The 19998-nt window shown below is 41.0% G+C and overlaps 1 protein-coding gene and 1 long non-coding RNA gene across 7 annotated transcripts in view; one reads left to right on the forward strand and one right to left on the reverse strand.

The window, feature by feature from the left end:
• LOC111255501 (spondin-1-like) overlaps positions 1 to 19998 on the reverse strand; it is an 87343-nt gene that overhangs the window by 51333 nt on the left and 16012 nt on the right. The window lies entirely within an intron of this gene.
• The window catches only part of LOC147758984 (uncharacterized), a 54822-nt gene that overhangs the window by 5162 nt on the left and 29662 nt on the right, over positions 1 to 19998 (forward strand). Inside the window, exon 3 of one of the 2 annotated variants that reach the window (XR_015326797.1) lies at positions 13349 to 16683. This is a non-coding gene — a long non-coding RNA (uncharacterized LOC147758984). Of the gene's footprint in view, positions 1 to 13348; positions 16684 to 19998 lie in introns of those variants that run through there. The other variant, XR_015326798.1, reaches the window with a different exon arrangement.

Genomic DNA, 19998 nt, shown 5'->3' on the forward strand with positions numbered 1-19998 from the left:
ATAATATTTCCTACTAGCAGCGAAAACTGGGTGTTAAACTGGGGCAATTTAGCCACTTACTAAGATAACTATCTAGCGCGACCGTTGTGCATGACATAGATTAGAACGCATTTTCTAGTATTCACAATATTTTCGAAACAAGCATAAGGAACGTATGGAGCTTAGGTTTCGGTGTTACGTACGTAGAATTTCGAGATAAGTACCATACAGTCCAATCAGGTTGACTTTGTAAGAAATAGAACGACGCAATCACCTTTTAAAAGGCTGTGTCTACGTTACGTCGCTGACGATCGCGATAGCCATAAAAGGCAGCAAGAAGGGAAGCGAATCCTGGAAGACGGGTTTTTGTCTTTGGCGATCCGCTTGCAGGGGTGTTGATTGCGACCCCAGGCATCCCATGTGGGGCAATTTTGTTTCGCTACACTATAATAGATTCTCGATTCGCTGTTCCAACTTTTGAGATCGTAACTATTTTTTATTGCTCTATTTGTTGTCGGCCTATTGCCAAAATTGATCGGTGTTTTATCGTCAGCAGAGAATCAGCTTCGATTTAATATCAGACATTCATTCTTCCTCGTCAGTTTGGCGGCTTTAAAACCTGAAATCGCTCGGAGGAGTTATTCTCGTTGTCGGTTATGGAATTAACGTTGACTCCATTCGTGTATGCCTTAACGTAGGTGGGCGTCGACTCCCTAATATTTTGCTTTAAATTTTATGCTCGATGTTAAACGGTCATGATTTTCTATCGGTTGGCAAAAAACGTGCACGTTATGTATGAGTTACGTAGCAAAACCACTGGGCGACTAGGTGTTGCTGACACGTTCCTTTAGCGCGGCAGCTGGCATCGTTGCCTTGTTTCGAGGAGTTCCTAAAAACGGCAAAACTGTCGTTGGGATCCAGCTGACGGCCCGCAGTCGTGCCGGTGATACATAGGTGCATTAGTACTGACTTGTAAGCGCTCGGCTGGGTTGCCCGCCCATCTGGAGTGTAGGACTCGTTTTTGCCCCCGTCTTTTATGAGTAAAAAGCCCATCAGTCACATTTCAGCTATTAGATCTCACTTTGGTGCCCTGTCATCGGTGATTTCTCCTGATTTAAAACCGCCAAAGAGATCAACGTTGAAAGGCTACTATGCGGGACGTTGGCATGGATAGTGAGAACCAAGGGAGAAAAAAATAATAGGGCTACAAGGCACCAATGCCTCGGCCCTTATCTGAGCTTAGCAATGATCACGCCTCGACTTTGACGACAAGTCCCTGATCCTTCTATCTGGGACAAAAGGTATCGTCAGCCTTGCTATTATATTCGGTACCTATTCGACGTATATACATAACTTACAAGCCGCGATAGCCACCGAGTAAGTCAAATAAGTGCTTCTGTAATAAACATAATTGTACACCTTGAAAACTACCATTTTCATCTCTAGTGAAAAGGTATCAATACCTTGTAAGGATTATGAGTTAGAGCAAACAATTCAGAAAAAAATCAGGGCGAATAAAGACAAATTAAACAATTTACCAATTTTTAATCGATAATGAAATTGTCTGCTGTTCATATTTGATAGGTACTTTGAGTATTATTACCGCAATGGTATCAATATTCTGACAATGCGTTTTGTTTGCGTAATTTGCAATTATTATCCAATCTGTACTACTAAAAACAAGTGTCATCATTCAGATGCTAGCAATACATATCGATCGTAACCTTAGCGGCCATCTATTTTTCAATACAATTTAACAATACTAAATAGCCATGACCGATTAACCGCATTTTTCATCAGTTCAATTGTATATTACACTGGTTTGCTTCGCGAACGAGGCGTCTAGTCCCTTTCTACTTCACTTGAAAGATTGTAGACACACTTTACTTCTCTACACGTACGATGTACCAATAGTTTTGTATGCTACTCTCATTGAATGGACTGCTGGGCCCTGTTTCCTGATCGTCCCTAGTGCAGGCACGATAGCCATAAGCCACCACGTCTCAGGCCGCATCCGCCTCAATTCGACGACCAAGTGAATATAGCAAAGTTATTTATTACTCTTTAAGAAGATGTTTCTTCATAACTAGTCAACGACTTATATCATTCAGGAGCGCTTACGTGTACGACATGCTACTCAGACAGCGTCGCCATGATTACGTATTATGCCCGGTCAAGTTTTGCCTTGAAATTCTTTGCTATAGTGTTACTGGTTATTCTTTATTTGACAATAGAAAATTCATTCTATAAATTAGTTCAAAACAGACTACCTCGAATAGATAGGGTGTAGCATTTTTAATATCGTCTGCAATAGAAACGATGGGATACAAAATTAATCATTGCAATTGGATATGCGTGTTTGTAGTTGCTGCCTCAGCGGCTGACATCTACATTCGCTAAGAGGGTACTCTACAAAGCTGCTTCCTACTATAGTTAGGCCTTTAGTCAATAGATGGGAATAGGTAGCTAATTGTCCTTCTCAACGACCATGCAGTCGCGGTAATGACATCAACATCTGCAGCATGGCAAGTCTGTCTCCTAGCTGTAATTCTTCCACTTCCTATTTTTCCAAATTCTTTTTCTGCCCCACTCTGGAGTCTTCATTCGGTCGATCTTTTAAAGTGGCCGCAACGGACGCTACCCCCGCCTCTTCCGGGGGGGGGGGGGGGATATTTCCCTGGGAATTCCTCTGCACGACTCGCACGAGTCACCAAGTAACACAGAAATATTGTAGGCGTTCTTGAGAAGTCACCTGTTTCGACCGCGAGTAGGTGAAGGTCATTCGTAATTCTTCTCGTTTTTTCTACTAGTGTTTGTCATTTTGCATACGTATTTGGTTCGTTTCATACAACGTCTTCAAGCAGCGCATATTGTTCTTAGCACTGTTTCGGCAGCTGTTGCAACTGCTGATGCATCCGCGGCTAGCTCCGCGTCCAGCGAATGCGATCGTCATGTAGTTTCGTATTTTTTCCTAATGTTATTAAAGTTTATAGAAAGAATGCACGCCAGTGGCGGACGTCCTCTAATCGCCCATAGTGGTGAATGTTTGGGGGGAAGACAGCTGCCTGGTAAATGTTTACGTTATGTCGCGTGAGGACAACTGGAGACGGCGAAGCAGGAGAGGGATAAGAAAGAGCAGTGGCAGGTATAATGGTCGCTGCTACTGTGCTGCTTGAAGATGCGCAATCTTAAGGTAACTACAAGCCCCTGAGATCCCTACGTCGGGCCTAGTCAGTACCCGGGGTGGTGGACTAGCTACCTACATAGGCGAGTAAATGAACGATCAGACGACGAACAAAGTGCACCGAAATGGCCGAGCAGGATGAACGCAAGCTTTGACAGCGGCTCGGTATCGAGGGTTGACGTCCGCCCTCGTATTGATCTTAGTGTTCTGCATAAAGGTACAGCACATAGTTGTAGCCAAAGTATTAGAGAGTTACCTGTTACCTTATCAGGTATAGCCTTTTGAACGATAGAATATGATAATTTTTTACGTTGGTTGGCTCAACAGTGGTTACAGTTATTTATCATTACTATAGCCAATATGTAACGCTAGAAATACATATGTAGTAAAAACTAAATCGGTATGCTGCTTTTTGCCTGTTTAGCGCCATTTTTCCGCATAGCACTTCCGTCGAGGACAAAGTACACATAGTTGACCTTCGTAGACAAGCCGTATCATTCTAGAATAAAGTAGTCGTTTTGTTCAACTTCGAAAAATGTACCTTTATTGACAATTTTCCAAAACTGGCTTTTCCTGGTAGTTCTGTGAACACATAATTTCTTTAGATTGCTCCCGCATCGTCTTCTTTACAAAAACGCTATACTCTCACTAAAACAGTATAGCCATTAAAGCTATAACTAAAAATAGAACAAAATATACATCAGCTTTGTCATTAACGATCCATAAATACCCAGCCTTGATTAGTTCTGCCAGACGGCTAAGTTATAATGGGTTAGACCAGGACCGCATTTTATTAACTAGCACACAGACCACTCAACAGATATTTCATTCCGTGTATCAGCTAGTCGATAGGTGATGTTCCATTCATTCGATAGCTACTGTTATTGCTGTTAGAGCGTAGCGCCCTTTTTTTGTCCCACTATTTGCCTGACAGCCAAGCCAGGGGGTTCGCCCACATCTGTACACGTCGATCATTTTTATCCCAGAATAACGTGGCATCCGTTCCCTTTCAACGGCAAACAACACCGATTCTATTAACTGAGAATCATCTGACGCACCTATAGCTAACTTGCCCTTATGCAGCGACCTCATGAACGAATTTGAAGTTGTTAACGAGAGTTTTCGTCATTAGGCTGATCCTTCAATTGAATGATTGAGCCTAGGAAGGGTTTTACTGGTAAACATTTCAGTGCTTATCTTCAGCATATTTTAATCAATTTCAGTCTTACAGACACATCGAAAAAAGAATCATTGCCAAATGGGTTGGGGAATATATATCTTGCTATGAATAAAAGGGCCTTGCTTGTGAATTTCACGCGCCCAATTTATATGGCGCAACGTGCCGTACCGTGTTTTCTACGTGTAACTGTCGTTTACATTTACGTATACAAACCCAATCGTAGTGACGGTTAGCTAAATGAAAGCTGTGCACGCATTTTATCTATATACGAATCATAACAATCGATTCGCTATATATACATATAACACTGCTACAGAAACTAGTAGAACTTTTTTTGTCGAAGAAAACGGCCGACTAATGCTGAAGTCCTAGTGCTAATTATGCCGCAAGAGCTATAGTTCCATCTTTGGGTCTTAGGAAAAGACAGATCAAAAAAAGGTTAAAAAGCGCTTAGAACAATTATAGTCACCTCTTTCGATCACAACAATGCATAACCCCACGCTTCAAAAGCGGTGGCTCGGGGTAGTGGCGGTTGGCATACAATTACAAGACAGAGGGTGATTTTCCCATAATTGCCAATTGTTCAAGTCTAGATAGGAAGCTATTATTCCCTTTCCCCCGTTCATTTATCCAGGGTCAACTTTGCCTTTAATGTTCGCGTCCTTCCTTTATCGACAACTCGTAAAATGAATCTTCTTCAAAATTCAACATTCGATTCTGCCTGGCGTCTTCGTTTGGATGTTACCAACGTCAGCTTGTAAATAAACGCCTTTTTAGCAGATACGATACTATAAATGATAATCGGAGACGCGCGAAATTTATATAAGCTGCACTATGTGTCGCGTAGCTAGTAAAGCATCAGTAAGTACAGAGTAAGACAATAGACCTAACAATTCTCTGTCGTTTACGGCAGTCAAAGAGCTCAACATGAATGAACGATTTATTTGGATGTAACACGGGTATTTGACTTGAGTAACTCGGACCCATAGAATGGTTAAAAAGTGCATATGAGAAAATACTACTACCCTATAAATAACTATTCTTAGATATTCTAGTATCCCTTGTATTAAAAGATCTCTTAAAAGCACGGCAAACCTAGGCCTTTTTAGGCTAGGTAACGCCAAGCAATATTTAATATGGGATTTGCATAATATTTAGAATGCAGCACATTGGAATTGCTATTTAACTATCTTTAATCACACAGGTTATATAAAGTTATTGTAAAATATTCAAAATTTAATTACGGTCATATGATTATTTATACTATGTCTACCTATTTATTAAACAACTGGTAAAGGAAAAACCACTGCACATCCATTATCAAGAAATCGATTACAACCGTTGATAAGACAGCATAGTGAGAAAGGTTTTCTACCGTGCCATTTTAATTGTCGGCCTGTTTGTCAGGTTTCGTTACTCGATCGGTCAGCGCTGTTAATACGAGTCAATTAGATCCACCTGCTAAAATCCTACTCCGATAAGACTGGGCCTAAGCTTGAAGATTCCGAAGCAAGGAGGGCTCTCTCAGTTTTCTATAGGATGTTTCCCGCTATCCTTCTCACCCCATTCCAAGCCTACCCCTTACTCAGTGAAGGGACCGTGCAGTAAGACAGCTATTTCTGAACAAGACGTCCACTCGACGGAGGACAATAAAAACCGATTCCTCGTTCGATCGCTCGAACATTTCCCAATCTCTAAGTACATCTGAATCCCTTTTCCGTTGTCGGTAACCCTCCCTAACGCTGAACGTCATAACGACTCCCCCAAACGCTTAGCGGCCCGACTTTCCAGGGAAAAACAAACCGCCAGCTAAAAACAGGCGCACAGCCTAACTCAGCAGCTGGGTTCAGGTTCGGCCAAAAAACGCTTTACTACGAGTAGGCAACCACACGAGAGCGCCTGATCATAGTACTCTATCAGTACGTGCAATTTCTACAGCAAGCAACGTGGTGGTTCTAACGCCGGAAAACGAAACAAGATTGGTGAAACATTTAGAGTTGTGTTCGCTACTTCTGTCCGATAACACAGCTGTTCGTTCAATGTCCGCTTGCCTCTTTTTGTCTACTCCTTCGAGTCCCCGGGCGATCGACAAGTCAGTCAAGGCCTTTAAAAAAGGCCAATGCTTTTATGCTATTCTGGGCAGCACCTGCCGACAAATAGGAGCAGGTACAACGATTTACGAGTCGCAAACAACAGAATTCGATATGGGGTAGATGTGCCTTTTACAAGTTGGATACGATAGCGATTCTAGGGTAGGAAAAGTTAGGATGACTAATATACGCACTTTACAAAAAATTGTACAACAATTGTCAACGCGCAATCATATACAATATTTCACGGGTGTTTTTTTTCTTTATGTGCCGTACACTTTCGTGAATGTTCATATCTTCTAAGAACGATCTAAGAACGACTGATATGATACGTTTTTACCTCTAGAAAAGTACCAATGATGACATTCATCATCATCATCATCATCATTCGAACCCCGAGATAACCGTTTGAAGCGCAGCTGGCGTCCGTCGGGTGATTAAGGGAGGCTTATTTTAGCCATATAATCAAGACCAGACTAGTTAGCTAGAATAAATAACTCAAAAACATTTACGAATACGTTAATGTACACACATCGAGTGCTTTAGGCAAAATGTCGCGCCGAGCCAATGGATAGTATTCGTAGTCAGTCTTGCATTGTACAAACAATTCAGAGGATTTATATTTATAAGGAACGTATTTACGGGGTCGTCACCCCTTGATGCTTCTTCAGCGTTTGTGTGAGGTATCGTTGGCTGTATTTCCCTCTATGATGCAGAAGACGTTAGCACCTGACCAGCCTGTTCGTCTCATTGAGTTCCTGAGGTCCGTGATGGTGCTGCACGTTATTAAAAACACTTTCATCAAAGCTGCCACCTATGCGATCTGTTTCCATCTTTGCTTTAGGAGGAATTATAGCAGAGCCTCTTTTTTCGCCTCAGCGCCCCCCCCCTCGATTAGTCAGCCTCCTTTCGTCTTTAGCTCTGTGGCAGTTGCCGTAGGCCGCAATATGGTCTTTCTCTCCCATCAAACCAACTAGGCTGTTACGTTATCCTGTATTCAGTAGTAAAGATTAAATGTAGGGCCGTCACGCGGCTTAGAGAAAGCCTTATGCGACATCGGACAAGTTGGGTCGACCACGAAGCAGCGTCATGGCTCGTAATCAACCATCGTGAACTGACCATGTTGTACGAAAAGTAGCCAGCGAGAGTTGACTTTAATTTATAAGATGAAGTTTCTACCGTAGCGTAGCCTAAGAGGGTAAGTTATCCAAGTTGCTACACTGAACGGCTTTACTCTGGACGCTAGACAGTCAATTATCTTGGCTCAGTAGAGAAGACATGCTGCACAGGCGACCAGTGAGGTGCTTTGCACGCGTCACACTACGTTAGCGGCTTCTAGTTACAATCGAATACATGAACTGTTTTCAATTAAATCACCAAATTAGCCTTCTTTGTTTGGAGGAAAGACTCAAGCACTATACTTGTCCGACTCAATGGCTCGCGGCAAAACTGTATTAATTTAAAATACGTTCGTGTGTTCCTCTCTAACGGATATATAATCAGTTTAACATTAGTAATTACTAGACCGAGTATTAACACACAAATCATAAAAACTCCCCTAAACTAAACGTGGCAAATATCTTATCAAAAGCGCATATGCGAAGCCTCAATAATATTCTATTTCCATGTCATCCTCAAACTGTGAAAACACCTGTCATCTTGAGGCCAATTAATTAGAAGAGCTTTGCTGGTGCTTGTACATTGGCTCTTAACTCGGTTTAGCCTTCTGTTATATATTTTAACCTCGATTTGTGTCGCCGAGAAAGATACACCCAAATATACTCCTTCTTTTGTGAAGGAATTGGATTTTAATGCCGACTGGAAACGTAAGCAGGAGCGGCTGGGCCTTGCTACCAGGTGGGTGTCCTGCGCGTCGCACAGCCCGGCGCCTCCAATACCCCATATTCCATCATAATACCCCATCAGCTCCACTCATCCCGCTGGCCTTAGACCGCTTTTTCCCCTGAACGACCAACAGGTCTACACAGGAGCAGACCTTCTAGCTTTCTCGTTGCGGAATAAGGCGGTCGCAATAAATGCATTCTATGCGAGAGTTGTCGACGCGTAATTCTGCGCTGTCGTGTCCGAACGTGGTAGCACTTTTCAAATGCGTGTTGGCAGGGTCATGACTGTTATACAAAAGTGAGCTTTGGATGACACGTGAAGGCGCACGTGACTCTGTGGCTCGGCCGGCTGGAGGAGTTAGTTATACGTGGGAGAAAGCAATAGGAAGTTTAGAGGTCGAGACACAGTAGATTTGTCGCCAGATTCGCCAAGTTTGGTCTTCAGCTAACTTCGTCCTGATATAACATTTTTCCATTAGCGTACTGTCTGCATCGACGCATTCGGTGCCTATGGTCTCGTATCGTGCGCATATATGTTTCTGCTTTGTCGTAGCGTGTTAACTTTGGTACAGCCTTAGGGTAAACCAGAGAAAAATTGGGGAACAACGAAGGAAAGCAATCGGTAACAGGAGCCTGTGCGCAAATACAAACATACGGACTTCCGTAGGAAGGCTGGCTCGCCGCGATCATTAGTTCCCTGTTCGACCGCTGGCCGTGCGGGCTTACTCGAATCAGTAGGAAACCAATGCCGTGCTGTGATCCTAAGTGAATTATCATGTATCGAAAATTCGAGGCAGGTACTAATTGGCACAATATAGTTTCTAATCACAGCAACACGAGATGGCTTCAACTCTTTTGTTGATCTGGCTGAATAACAATTATGCTGAATTAGGTCGCCATGACTTGACAATAGCCGGAGTGCAAACCCTTCAAAAGCTGCTTGCAAAAAATATTACGATGCAACCCGTCGAAAACGAGTACAAGTCCCCAGTGAACAGTGTCTTAAAAATTTTAAACACTAATTATAACGAAATGTATGATGTGTAAATTAGCTTAAAACTGGTCCAACTAGGGAATTCGTGGCGCGCTGGCAAATCATCCGCACGTGACAACGTTCATGACACCGAAATTTCACGGTAAAATCACTAAGCAGAACTGCACAAAGAGGGCAAATGATTTATTCATATGTATATATTATGTGTTAAAAGCTATGCAAATGCTCATACATTTATCCCTTTGGTCAACAGAAAAGGATCGAAAAAACACACTGCATTGAGGGGCAAAACTTGAGGCATTTATGACATTGTACAACCAACGGTGTCGGAGAGCTCAAATCCATCGTATTTATCCTGGGTTTTCTTGCAATTTTTCTTTTTATTGAAATTTTTTGCAAAGGAACAAATTGGTATATGTGCGCTTAAACGAAAATCACTTAGTTGTGCAGTAGTTTTACTGGTTTTCGATAGTGCTGTTCCTGCTGCGCCTTCTATTACGTGCTTTATACTCCAAAAACAGGTCGTCCCCTTGTCCATGCCAAAGTAGAAATGCTTGAGTGAATTTACCATGGCTGGATAATCAACGATTTTCACCGTCATAGCTTGAGTGCCATGTCGCTTATATGATTATACCTGAGAACACAGTGACGCCGACATTGCCGTTACTCTACCGTACACAGTTCTCTTTTCGTTTTATTATTTTTTCTTTCCAGCTTCCTTCGCTATGTACATATACCTTTAAAGGAACACTGACTAGCAGCAACCCATTTTGTCAGCAAAATAAGCTTCGTGGGCTGTTTCGTGTCCCAAGGACATGCTGCAAATGCTTAACTAAGAGCCCACCTTTGCCAGCAGTTCACGTGATCCTCCCTACTTAAACACTTCACATCTGCTGTCGCGATTTAAAGGTTTACTTGGTTGCATTATAGACCGTGCGGCCTACCTGACGTGTGAGGCCATTCCGGCTAGCGGCAGAGATTCAAGTTAGTTTCGATATTCGTCCGCGTCTCATAGTCTGTCCGTTATGATAACACCGGCCCAGTCATTTCGCAAGCCACTTTACATGGCAGCGAAAGTAGTAACGACAGGCAAATGGTTTCGCTGCCTGCCTATCGGAAGTCTCCGGTTTATGGGATTGTTTGCCTTACCTCTTGTTGGCTTCCAAGGAAAATTAAGATTGCTATTAGTTCCAATGCAACGCTCCGGTCCTTTTATCCCTTATTGTTCCCCCTTTCCCCCTCTCCTCCACGCGCAGATAATAACCCTTGGGAGCGGATGCTGCTACTGTTGCTGCAGATGATGACAATGATCTTATTATCGTCTGTGGATCCCTGGTCGCGAGCCTTTTTCAAGGGCGAAGGCTAAGTTAACGTAGAGGTGATGGATAGCTTGGGTCGTCAGCAGACCACTTACCTGATGAAATGGGGCCTTCCACTCTGCCTGTGATCGGGTGAGCGCGAGTCACTCGACTGCGACGGCAGACGCGTCTGTTGGGGTCACAATAATAGAGGGGGCAGGGGTTATACAAGAATAGAACGCACAACGAGAAAGGATAGCATAATGGAAACATATTGAAAGTACGAAACAGAAAGGATGCTCACGAGGCACATCTAGGGAGAGGGTGATTATCGCAGCCAACCTAGAGCAATGAACTCGTTAAGCAAACCATTTCCCGACATGCAACCTCTCAAAATTAAAAGCAGCCTCCTCTTCTTTTGACGTTTCACCTTATCATGGCCACGATCGATGACGGCATTAACAACGTCCAGTGCTACTGCGACACCGACATTCGCGGTTCAACAGTCACACTATAGTGTAAGGGTCATTTAATAATAGTAAAAATAATGATGATAATGGATCTGAAAGGAAGGCCCGCAACTTCCGAGAGCCCTGCCCCTCCTAACGTCCAGCGTGATTAGGGAAAAAGCCGCAAATTTAATCACTTATTAACAAATATATATATATATATATATATATATATTCGTTATAATAGAAGGAGCATTAAACACTTTCGCGTTCGTTTTTGTCAGTTACTCGTAGGGTATCTGTATGGTGTGATGGATCACGTGAGTAACGAACACATATTGATGAGAGACTCACTGAACAAACGGCAAACGAGAAATAATGTCTATGATTACCTGTTATACGCATAATGTAGACTGTGATGAAACGAAGAAAACATTTATCCTTCGGATGGCTTTCGTAGCACAATTTCAAAGAAACACTTTTAGCGATCAGTTTGAGTTTGGTCGATTACGATGCGGTTTCCGATGCGGAGCGTACTTGGAGCTATCACATAACCTGTTGTTACTTTGATGACGCTTTTATCTAATATGTAACTAATTAGCATTTTTTAAATTAAAAAAAAAAAACACAGTTAACACTACGACGGGCAGTTGCGTTGAAATGTATGAAAGCTACATGTCATTTTTTAAAATTGTTCCTTGTTAATATTTACGTTTCCTGCATATCTTGCAAGTTTTACTTTTTTTTGCTCGTTCCAAAATGTCATACAAGCTGTTAAATACCAAAAATTTTTTTAGCCAGCTCCTATATATAAGTCTATAAACATATGTATAATGTTCATAATTTCCAGTGTACTTATCTTTAACTGGCGTTTCGTCACGTCTAGCTCCGTCTGGTGTATTTTCGCTTCTTATTCAAGTTTGTCTGTTGTGGATCATGTACGAAGAAGCTGAATATACGTTGGCCTCTCTGTAGTTCTTTAATACATACGAAACATCTGTTTAGTTTCGGTTGTTTTTATTCCGCGTGTCATAATTTCCCAACTGTATCAATAATACATCACAAATAGATGTGTTATTTTAGGTAAATTACGTCCTTGAACGAGGCCTGCTTTCAATGTACCAATGACGATTAGATTGATATCAAATAGTAATTGTTACAAAAACGTCATTCTGGCGTTTCTATCTGGCTCTAGATAAAAGCGTTCGTCACTTTTTTTCCATGCAGTTTGATATTTTTTACACTTCCCAGCAATTTCTGCAGATTTTTTTAAATATGTCCTATTTTTTGTCCGTCCTCTTGTATCTGTGAAAAGTGCAAGCAACGTGACCGCAATTGAGTACAAAATGAAACGAACACACCTCTAGTTCAAGAATTTATTATATATATATCTAATACAACTATATATTCAATACTGCTCGGTGATAGTTCCAACTGCGGGACAAGTGAGGTTCTTCATAAAAATCCAATAATAAACATTACAACGAAGATCTTTGTTCTCTTTGTAATGATCTTAGTCGTATGAACTAGTAACTAGCTTTACCAACATACTCAACGAGACGGATGTCGGAAGCGATTGAGATATAGAGCAGACTGCCCAATTGAGTTTCAGCAAAAGAGGGCCAGCTCGATGTAATGAAGTATTTTTCCAGCACTTAGCAAATAATTGTCTAAATAAAAGTCATCCACCAGATAAAAATATTACAGGGAAAAAAAACTGTCAATTAGGACAGAACCCGACAAATGTTGGCGCGCTCTAACAGGACGCCTCTTCGTTTTGCTATCGCCTGTCTTAGCAATGATCGTTACAATCATCCGTCATCGAAATATGTCACTAGCTTCGGTCTGCACGTTTTATAGAGTCCAAATCTTCCTATTGTAGTCTTATTTTGGAATAGGTTTCTCGTCCTTTCAATAAACGTAAAGCCCAAGCATGTTGCAACTCTATGCAACAGCTGCAGAATTATAACGTACACAGCAGGGTCACACGGAAAGAGATATACGACGTCGGCGTGACGTCGCCCATCGCACGCTTAAGACGTTCAAAGAGAGACGTTTTGGTTATTTCAAACAAAAACAGATTGTGCCATTTCTAAGTTGTTGAAAACACTTATTGACCTATTTCTAGGCTTTAATATTTTTTCTCATACGTATCTCTTGCACTTAGAAATCTGCGTTGAGTTAATATACAACCTAAGGAGAATAATGCAAAAAGAGAAATAGAATAGCAAAGAATTTAGTATATCATTTTTTTAATTACCGGCTACTAAAGTGAACAGAAGAAGACGAAGAAGAATTTACCATAGCTGTCTAGCCTCTTTTTTTTACAGATAGACACCATAACATTGAAAACGGAAGATACATCAACTAATGGATATGATACTGTCTATCCGTACGTCATTTAGTTAAAGTCCAAGAAGTCCGCCGGAAAGTATAGCCATTGAAGCATCCCGTTTGACATCGCCCATTGATGCTGGATATTTGGAGTTGGTAATCTTCCCAAGTGTTAGCTTGCCCCGCCTTCTAGTTCAACCCAATGGCACACAGCGACAGTTGCACAAGGGGAAGTTAGTTACGCTTTCGGCGGCAGGATCAAAGATAGAAGCAGAAATTGACGGCCGGCTCTGTCCATTCGGTGTTCCTTTCCATCGTCGTTTCTGCGATATCTCGGATGGACTTCCTCATTCCGTGGACGAAAGATCTTCTCGGCTCGTTTAGCTGTTGCCAAAGAACGGATGTCACCTCCAATCTGATTGGTTAGCAAGTACCTCAGCAAGCGGGAAACTACCTGGAGATTACGGATGAGTCCCACAAGTGACTTAGCAGCGGTCAACATACGATCACATGCTGCCGTCTTCTTCGATAGAACGGCTACGTACAAAGTTACAGCGGCACAGGCGGTGGCTTCCAGAAAAAAACATGGATTGTCGTAACGCAGTAAAGGTAAACAAGATGTTCATTGAAAATTGTTTTCCTGTATAATCAGTCAGGCTTTGACGTGTAGCTTAGGTACAGAATCGAGGTTCGCATTTCATTGATGGTAAGTTTAGACGGCTCAATCATGTCACATCCAGTAAAAAAGTGGGCTCGAAACCAAATATATATATTGAAAGATAACTCGTTCAGCATATCTAAGTGTATTCTCTATAAAAGCCATATTTGCCCTTCATCAATCTTCGGAGGCAGGAGAAGTGCCAAGTCTTACATTCGGTACCCTAAAGATGTGCCTACCTTCGAAGTTACATCCTTACCGGCTGAATCATGTGATCAAAGAACCATAGCGATTAAACAAGATGGGCTCCTGTTTTGCATTGACGCGCATATGTATAGGTCAAGAAACTAACGAACACGGCCATATAGTATTATGAAATGCTGTTAAGAAAATGTTTATTCTTGAAACATAAGATAATTTTTCTTGCTTGTCATAATTTCGATGACTTTAAGTGCCAATGAAAACCCAGTCATCTAGAAAAGCATTGTTATGTTTATTAATCGCTCAAAAAGGACATAATGGACAAAGGTAACCGATGGGAAACAAGCGTTCCCTATTACACTCAACAGAAGTTCAATATCAGATAGATTTTCATTTATCAATTAATCTACGAATGAGTTTTTATTATAGGAAATCATTTATGCTGTTTTGAAATCTTGCCTGAAACTTTTCAAATATGCCCCACTAGCAAAACATTAACTAGTAATGCACTGAAAAGAATTAAGTTGTAGGATTCCGCAAATATATTGTGTTGCGATGCAGAATGGCGAACCTTAAGGGGTATGCGCTCATTCGCTATGTTTAGTACCAGAATAAAGCCAGGGTTTTTCAAAACGACCTACCACAATGAAAAACAGTGTGCAGATTTTTAGAGAAAATCAGCTACTAAACAATATTTCCGCTATGCACAAATCACCGCCAAAACATTTTTTCTTCTTGTTGAAATCGACGCTCCATGTTATTGGTAATTTCGATACGCTTTCCGAAAAGAAACGGAGAGGATCTTGATGGCGTAAACGGGAAAATCTATATTATTTTTAATTAATTGAATTTAAAAAAGGTCGAAAATTTAGAAAAAAAAAAAAGGAATATCTATTTCTAATAAACAAAGATTGTTGATATAGAAATTAGCAGTCATTTAAAAAAAAAATATCAACCGCCAATAGGGTCGTTTAAATAAACTCCAGCGGTTCGTATTTTGAGACTTTTTGAGCCTGACTCTACCTTTTTGAATATGTTAGTTGTTTTGACCAACTGCATCTTTAGGGCTCTATCTTAGCCTGGTATTAGCCTAAAATTCAATTTTATTTCAAACTTATTTGAACAACACTCCAACAAGATCAAATTCACCAATATCGCTTGATACACGGTCAAGATTAAAAATTATTTGCGGATTAAGGAAGGAATATTTAGAAATAACTAGTTAGTGGCTTAGATATTGGATGGTAGAAAGCTACAATTGCAGCGAATGGTAGTTAGATTAAATAATCATAATAGAAAATAATAATAGAAATGGTAGAAAGAACGTTTCTACCATTTCTAAAAAAAATCAACGCTATTACCCCAACCTTCTAATAAATTTTACCCGTAGCTACCATATAAGTCACTTCATGCAGATTCTTGTCACTTTTCGTTAGTCACGTTTCTAACAACAAGCTACGCCGTTTGCCATCGAATGTCTGAAACGAGGCATAAATACGTACTATATGCCCCAGCGTAGTGCCATGTACGTGGAAACTAGACAGTAGCCATAACACTCGCACCGCTTCGTTTCACGTCGAAATCTATGGCTATACCTACCTATAGTATCTGAGATGCTGTAGGCGGTAGGTACTACAGTGCAGAGAGTCGAAAAGGGTCATACGTCCTCTTCGGTGTGACCTCAAGGAATGGGCCTCCCGAGTTGTTTGAATGGTCTCCTTTTCGGGGGCGGACAGGTCGCGAGGTCCCCTTGACAAGTAGAATACGGTTGTTGACACCTCAATAGAAGCCTACTGTCGAGGTGGCGAGTTTCACATAAGACTCAACGGGTTGACCCAAATGCCCATTGGGTCCGTGAGAAAGACAGAGAGCACAGGTACGGGCATCAGAAGAAGGTATATACGGCCAAGCTAATAGAGAGCTGTAGCCTAACTTTCCGGTAGACTAAGCTTATCTCTCTAAGTAGCGTGGAGGAAGGTACTGCATGATACACATAAAGCGATATCAGGCAATAGCACAATACCGTCACCTAGGCTAATCTTGTGCAATAGGCATGCAAGTGTTGACAGGATTGTTCAGTACTATTAAGAGTGACAAAAAACGCCCCGAAGCGACGCTCCCTTATCTAAAAGTCGAGCAGCAAGAACGCCTCCTGTATTGAATCATAAGTGTAAACTGGTTGCAAATTGCTTTTACAGAACTTCGCATATACATCAGTATTATAGAACTTCATTAATTGTCATGTTAATACAATGCAGAGCTACTCTATAACCATATGATAACATCCTGAAGCCCGAATGGAACAAAATAAGGAGTATATTTTTAAATCTTCTTTGTGAACAGATTCCGCAACGCCTAAAGCATGATCAGCGAGGTATTCGGCTCTATTTTATTTTATTTTTTTTCATAAATATATAAATAATATAATAAGAATAATAAATAAAGAAACTAATAATGTAAAGAAATCATTTATTTGTGGCATTTGTCGTTTATCGACTCAGGTTTCACAAAATCTATCATTACTTCGAATGGCTATGGTAAAATAATCGTGTAGAAACATCCGTACGTCTACTGCGTTCGAAGGCGCAGTGACGGATCCAACAGCCGCCTCGTCGATTTCGTATCACCAACTTTGCTACAATGACTACAATAATTAGGAACCTGCATCTTCTTGTGCAACGGTGAATGCTTCCAGTAAACAATTTTGTACTTTTCTGGGGCCAAATAATGTTTGTAGGGAATTGTAGGCTACAACCCGACCTGCGACCAGGCGGTTACAAACCCAAGACAATCCCTCGACAAAGCCATTGTTTTGTGCTTCTTTTCATTGTCGTCGATATGGTTCTCACACGATCACAGATTGTCATACAAACTAGTGGGACCCAAGTTCCGAATAAACTCTACGCGGCATAACCAGACCGTACGCAATGTTCTTTCGGCAAGCTGTGCAAGCATCTTCTGTTATAGATCAAAAGACACATTCCAGCGTTCTATTATTTTGTTGTTGCTTATTCAGTGAGAGAAAAAAGTTATACTTCTATTCATCGAAAAGCGAAAGATGGAAGACAAGCTCTAACAATTACGAAGTATATTTGAGACTGCGTTGCGTGATTCTCTGCTGAAGCGGCAATATATTTCGATGATCGTGCCATTCAATCGAGTAAAATAAAAATGCATCATAAAAGATGATTTAATGAAGCTGCCTGTGTTCACCTGTGTTGTGACTCTATCAATCTCACTAAAAGTAGCTGAGCTGGACACTACAGGTCTTCTTCATCCAGAAGGCTGGCGTCATATTTACGTTGCCCTTACTCTTTCGTAGAGCAGACAAAAACATCCTACCCAGTTCGCTTACATAACATTTCACAATTATGGTTCAACAGCAACGATCTAACACTAACGTTTTTGAACTCAAGGAAAAGGAGTACGAATATCAGACCACCGATGCCTTGTGCGCAGTTAGGTTCCATCGTGAACAACACCCTTTCGTTTATTACTTTTTAGCACCTTTATTACATAATAATAATAATAAATAGTGCTTAGTATCATCGAGAATCACCAGTCGACTTAAACCCTTTCACTATTTATATATATATATATATATATATTTATATATATATATATATATATATATATGGAACTAATCTTCGTCATTAAAAGAGATGTTCATGTGATCTACTCGGATGTTTCCGGCAAGGGCAGACAGGCAAGATGAATGCTTAATGATCTCCGAATAGAAATTTCTCTTAGGGTAATTGAATTAATACACGAGGCCATTACTCTGGTGCAATCCCAATTTCCGAACTTCTTGCAAACACGCTTTATTCGATTCTTCTTGATCCAGATCCTCCTGTTCTCCAAGCAACATCTAATTGATGACCAGCTGATATATTTGCAGAAATCTATTTATGACCGACTCACCTATCGAATACTACCCACTCTCAACAGGAACCTTCAAAAGGTGTAGGCCCTGTGAGGCTCCCTTGTATTCATGCTCTATATAAGCTTATACTGCACTGATAGTACTTTATTGTGTTATCTACGTTTCCGAAAACGATTTTCTGCCTACGTTTCAGGCAATTCGACCTATATTAATAGTATAATTTTTCCGAACGCTAAGTAACTAGACCAAAAACTAGTAATTAACTAATAGTAATATACTATGGTGATTGAGTTAAACATCTCGATGTTACCCATATGCTATTATGTAACGGAACAATCAATAACCAAATTTCCTGTCGTCAAATATGCCTCGTATGCGTTCGCGGTCCTTACTGTTCGTCGCCTTCGACGGCAGGAAATATCCCACCAGAAGTTTGTCAAGCAAAGGTCGTTTTATATTCAACACTTAACTTTTCACAATAGACAGAACTTGAACGTATATTAATTTCTTTGTGCCTTCGGCGTACTTAAGAAAACAACACTTAAATATAAGTGTATTGTATAATTTGGATGGGTGGCAATTTTAATCTTCATCTACGATACATTTTTCTGTAAAGGGCCACATTTCTGTTTATTCTGTTGAAAATACAAGCCAGGCGAGCCACAGTGTTCCCCCGGGAGTAGGACCTAGTAGGTCTTTTCGAAACATCAAAATGCCACTACCTAGATCAAATATTATCTAAGCATCACCCAGGAAACCTATCGAGGCAGCGTATGCCTTGACAATTTTCAAGGGGTTAGCTTAAGAACTGCTATAAAAATTCATCTTCGCACAAGCCAGCACGCAAATGAATGGCGTTGGCAAAATAGAAAGCATGTCAAAATAAGATGGATCGGCTAAAATGAATCTCACTCTATGTATATTTATATGAAACTTCAGTAATACAGTAGAGCTTTGGGCGATCTGTGATATAATAAACCAATTGCTGGATGTCCTAATACAACTTAACTGTTGCAACCGATAGAAACTATTGGCATGCATACATAATAGGTCCTAGCGCTCTGCTGGTAGAATTTATACCTCTCCTAGAAGAGCCTCCGTAGGTTCTCGCGATGTAATAATCGTTTTCCCGACTATTCTATGAAGCGTCATCTTAAACTTTCCAGATCGGGGTGAAATGAACCGAAGTGAACTCGATTCATTAACCCTAGTATTTGTTCGCACGCCCTTTTGTATCATTAGCTACACTATCGTTATATGTATATATAACTGCATGCACGGCTCATGAAACGCTGTAAGGCGTCAATAACTGATCTTCAGGTGCGTGTGCACATATCTGTAGCATTTCAAAGATGCGTTTTTGTATCAGATTTTACCGATATATATAGTTTTACACTGAAGTGAAGTGGGTATCGCGGCGCACTTGTCGAGTGCGAACGACGATGGCCAAGGCATTCCATTCCGAAGATTACCTTTTCGTTTCCATCCATGCTGTATGGGCAGACCCATATGAGTTCCTACCGTCTCTCACGGTCAGTGCGACGGATAGCATGACGGTGGTTTTAGACTAATCGTTCACAAAGGAAAGGACACCCGACCCAAATGCGCTCCCGCTTACGATCTTGTGTACACAACAATACTTATATAACCAATGCAGTTTGAATCAGAGTGAATTATCAATATTTCAAGTGGATAAATCTTGTACATCGGTTGCCTGTAGACTTGTCCAGTTTGAATTTTAACGGTATAGGATCGTTGCCTAAAACCTCTTCTCTTCCGTCAGACAAAAATACTTATACGACACAAAGACCAACGTGCTTCGTTCGGACTTGGATCTTGTAGCCACGCTTTATCACCTAACTGGTTTACTAAAGTGTGCTGATCTCAGTCCGCTCTTAATTGTT

Source organism: Varroa destructor, unplaced genomic scaffold, assembly GCF_002443255.2.
Source record: "Varroa destructor unplaced genomic scaffold, Vdes_3.0 BEIS01000001.1, whole genome shotgun sequence".
Classification (NCBI taxonomy): Eukaryota; Metazoa; Arthropoda; class Arachnida; order Mesostigmata; family Varroidae; genus Varroa; species Varroa destructor.